This window comes from Schistocerca gregaria, chromosome X, assembly GCF_023897955.1.
Source record: "Schistocerca gregaria isolate iqSchGreg1 chromosome X, iqSchGreg1.2, whole genome shotgun sequence".
Lineage (NCBI taxonomy): Eukaryota > Metazoa > Arthropoda > Insecta > Orthoptera > Acrididae > Schistocerca > Schistocerca gregaria.
Window position 1 is genome coordinate 124,677,927 of NC_064931.1, and position 4,853 is coordinate 124,682,779.

General features: G+C 46.1%; 1 non-coding gene across 1 annotated transcript; it reads left to right on the forward strand.

Moving 5' to 3' along the window:
* Window positions 1-4,231: 4,231 nt before the first annotated feature.
* On the forward strand, window positions 4,232-4,306 carry Trnap-cgg (transfer RNA proline (anticodon CGG)). The gene has a single exon. It is a non-coding gene; the product is annotated as a tRNA-Pro (tRNA).
* The last annotated feature ends 547 nt before the right edge of the window (window positions 4,307-4,853 follow it).

Below are 4,853 nucleotides of genomic sequence, written 5' to 3' on the forward strand. Positions count from 1 at the left end.
ACTGGTGAGTCTGGATGAGCTCCAGAAAACGAATGTAAGGGATAAGGTGGAAAAATCATGGGGAGTGCGGCGGCTGATTCTGATGTGGTGTATGTGGTGGAGGCAGAACTCACATACCCTATTAGTTTGCAAGATGCGCTGTGTCCAGAGCAACTGTTTCCAATAGGAGGCTTCACCCCAAAACTGATGACAACGCAGGGGAACAAGAGGAACTATATTATCCATTATTGTAATCTCCAGCAGTGTCTCAGCTTGAGGGTGGAGCTGGTTAGTCACCCAGGCCATCTCTTCAAGCAGTCCCCCTGGGTGAAGCAGTATATTGATTTGTATACAAGACAGGGAGCTTCAGCGGCATGTGAATTTGAGAAACATTTCTATAAATTAATAAGTAATTCAATTTTCGGCAAAACAATGGGTAATTTGAGGGAACGACGGAAAATTTTGATTAGAACCGAGTTCGATGGGCGTTATGGCGTAAGGAATGCACTGCCAGAATAAATTTAAAGCAGATAACCATATTCAATGAGAATTTTGTTGCTGTGGGGATGGCGAATACTGCAGTAGAGTTTACAATACCTGTTTATGTGGGGTAATAGACCTACCCAATCTCCACATGTACCACTTTCATTATGAGTTTGTGAAAACTCATTTCGCTGATTCTAAATTACTTTATTTGGATATAGATAGCTTCATGTATTGGGTGAAGAACTGCGATCCATATGAAGTAATGAGATACCACGGTTATGAATTCGACAGGTTCTCGTACACGGTTGATAACCCTTACGTCATTGTTCCACAAAACAAGGTTGTGGGCCTTGTGAAAGACGAGGCGAATGGATTGCTGATTGTGGAGTTTGTAGGTCTGCGATCAAAAACGTAACCATATCAGCATTGGAAAGTGCCGCCTAGAGGTGAGCTAAGGGTGTGCGTCGTATGGCATCGAGATCCCTCTCCATCGAAGACTATTGGCAGTGCCCGCACAGCGGTGTTCGTGGGGCTGCACCGCAACCGCAGCATATGGTACGGCCAACTAGTATTCAATCGAGAAGACACAAGGCGTACACTGTGCTGCAGTCTAAAATCGGCCTGTCGCCTCATGACGATAAAAAAGTCATTTGTGATGAAGGGACTAAAACTCTCCCATACTCACACTAGTCATTCATAGTAAGAGAAGGGGTAGGAGACTGAGTGAGAGGGAAAGAATGCGTGAAAGAGAGCGTGCGAGCGCTTATATACGAGGGAGAGTTGACAAATAAGTTTCCCCTGTCGACTGTGGGCAGAGTTGTGTGATATGGGCTAAAGACGACACGGCAGGTGAACGCGTACGTGCAAGACACCGATACACCATTGGTTAAAGGTCAACCGCGACCAGGCAGATAGCGCTGCGCAGTGCCTGCACAAAGCGGAGGCCAGCCGCTCGGACTTTTCCTGGAGCTATGGAGAAGGTGCGTTTTGGAGTCGTGGTCAAAGGCGGAATTGAGAGCTGTTATCCGCTATGAATGGGCACGTGGAGTATCAGACACAGAAATTCATAACCACCTTGTTGAGGTGTATGGGTCAGGTGTGCTGTCGAGGCAAATGGTGCGGAGATGGTGCCAGCAATTCAGTGATGGACGTCAGCAAGTGCAGGACATACCGAGATCTGGACAGACGCGCACAGCCACTAAAGTTGCAAATGTCAGGAAGGTGGATGAAGTGATTAAAGCGAACCGGCGTGTCAGCATCGATGGAGTAGCGGCAGATCTTGGAATCGGACATGAGAGAGCTCACAAGATCATCCACGACATTTTTCGATACAGGAAGGTGTCAGCACGATGGGTGCCGCGCCAACTGACCTCAACATACATGGAACAGTGCATGGCGTTCAGCCTGGAACAGCTCGTGCGTTACCATGAATCTGGCAAAGACCTTCTGTTTCTGATTGTGATGGGGGATGAAACGTGGGTCAACCATTACATGCCCGAATCGAAGGCCGCATCCATGGAGTAGAAACATCCATCATCATCTGTCCACAAGAAGTTCAACAGCACTCTGTGCACATGTAAAGTGCTACTCACCGTTTTCTGGGACGACAAGGAGTTTTGCTGCTGGACTTTCTGGAGGATGAAACCGTCAATGCTGCGCGGTACTATACAACTCTGTCGAAATTGAAAGAGGTTATTCGGAAAAAGCGGCCTGGCCTTCTCAGATCTGCCCTTCTGCTGTTGGATGCCAACGCAAGACCACACACAGCAACGGCAACGCAGAACCATATTGCAACTCTTGTTTGGGAGGGCCTACACCATCCGCCTTACAGTTTGGATCTCGCACCAAGTGACTTCCATCTGTTTCCTGCTTTGAAGAAGACTCTCAGCGGAAGGCGCTGTATCACCAATGCTGACGTCCAACAAGCCATTCAACGCTTCTTCCGTATAAAACACCCTGATTTTTTCCTAGAAAGCTTTCTGAAGCTTATAACGCACCATGACAAAAGTCTCAATGTACCTGGAAATTATGTAGAAAAATAAAGAAATGTCTTACCTTTAATGTCTCATTCTCTTTTTTTCGTTTCACACACAATTCTGACCACAGTTGACACGGGAAACTTATTTTCCAACTCCCCCACGTATATGCCTGTGTGTGTGTGTATGTGTGTGTGTGTGTGTGTGTGTGTGAGAGAGAGAGACAGAGAGAGAGAGAGAGAGAGAGAGAGAGAGAGAGAGAGAGAGAGAGTATGTGCTTGTGTGTGCAGAATTGTGTGACCCTTTTATCATAGTGTAAGTAATTTGTGTGTGTGTGTGCATGCTGTGAAGAAAAGGTGAAGGAAAAGTAAAAAAAAGTAACCGAAAGTTTTAAAACGAATATAAAAATAAAGAAATGTAAGTCTTCTAAATATTTATTTATTTATGCACAGCATATATGTACTGTGGAAGTATATATGTACACACCATTGTGCGTCATTAGTTTTTAAGTTTCACCTGCCGCTAGCTGTCCAAGTCTGATCAATTTTTAAGTGTACACAGTCCATCAAAATTGTTGTATTGTTCAACCAGCGCTACTGGATCTGTGTAATTTAGTTGTAGTGAAAGTATCTCCTCACTAGTTTTTGGCGTAGATTTATAAAAGTAACTGTAAATATTCTCATACAGTGATACTGTAAAATTGTTAAAATATTCTCAACCAGTCTCATTGTTCGGAGATTCTTTTTTTTTTTAGTTAATGGTAATAGCGTGCAACTTAAAAATATGAAACTTCCTGGCAGATTAAAAGTGTGTGCCCGACCGAGACGCGAACTCGAGACCTTTGCCTTTCGCGGGCAAGTGCTCCACCAACTGAGCTACCGAAGCACGACTCAGGTCCGGTACTCACAGCTTTACTTCTGCCAGTATCCGTCTCCTACCTTCCAAACTTTACAGAAGCTCTTCACACAGTTTTAATCTGCCAGGAAGTTTCATATCAGCGCACACTCCGCTGCAGAGTGAAAATCTCATTCTGCAAATATCCCCCAGGCTGTGGCTAAGCCATGTCTCCGCAGTATCCTTTCTTTCAGGAGTGCTAGTTGTGCATGGTTCGCAGAAGAGCTTCTGTAAAGTTTGGAAGGTAGGAGACGGATACTGGCAGAAGTAAAGCTGTGAGTACCGGACGTGAGTCGTGCTTCGGTAGCTCAGTTGGTAGAGCACTTGCCGGCGAAAGACAAAGGTCCCGAGTTCGAGTCCCGGTGGGGCACACAGTTTTAATCTGCCAGGAAGTTTCATATCAGCGCACACTCCGCTGCAGAGTGAAAATCTCATTCTGGAAACATCCCCCAGGCTGTGGCTAAGCCATGTCTCCGCAGTATCCTTTCTTTCGGGAGTGCTAGTTGTGCAAGGTTCGTAGAAGAGCTTCTGTAAAGTTTGGAAGGTAGGAGACGGATACTGACAGAAGTAAAGCTGTGAGTACCGGACGTGAGTCGTGCTTCGGTAGCTCAGTTGGTAGAGCACGTGCCCGCGAAAGACAAAGGTCCCGAGTTCGAGTCTCGGTCGGGCACACAGTTTTAATCTGCCAGGAAGTTTCATATCAGCGCACACTCCGCTGCAGAGTGAAAATCTCATTCTGGAAACATCCCCCAGGCTGTGGCTAAGCCATGTCTCCGCAGTATCCTTTCTTTCGGGAGTGCTAGTTGTGCAAGGTTCGCAGAAGAGCTTCTGTAAAGTTTGGAAGGTAGGAGACGGATACTGGCAGAAGTAAAGCTGTGAGTACCGGACGTGAGTCGTGCTTCGGTAGCTCAGTTGGTAGAGCACTTGCCTGCGGAAGGCAAAGGTCCCGAGTTCGAGTCTCGGTCGGGCATACAGTTTTAATCTGCCAGGAAGTTTCATATCAGCGCACACTCCGCTGCAGAGTGAAAATCTCATTCTGGAACTTAAAAGTATCTCTACATTGAAATATCAGAGTCACAATGTATCTCAAGGACTGAACTGTATTTCAAAAATCAAACTGTATCTGTGTGTACTGAATAAATGAGAAAGTTTATTGTTATTTCAGAAATCTCCATCCCCACAAATGTATATAAAGGCTGTGCTAGACGCAGACCAGTTCGTTCAAAAATGGTTCAAATGGCCCTGAGCACTATGGGACTTAACTTCTGAGGTCATCAGTTCCCTAGAACTTAGAACTATTTAAACCGGACTAACCTAAGGACATCACACACATCCATGCCCGAGGCAGGATTCGAACCTGCCACCGTAGCGGTCGCGCGGTTCCAGACTGTAGCGACTAGAACCGCTCGGCCACACCGGCTGGCAGAACAGTTCGTCTGAAGCATCAGGGAGGTGATGTTTAAGATGGAGACAAATAAAATACATGAAAAGGTGTCATGGGACTTTTGCCTATCGTGC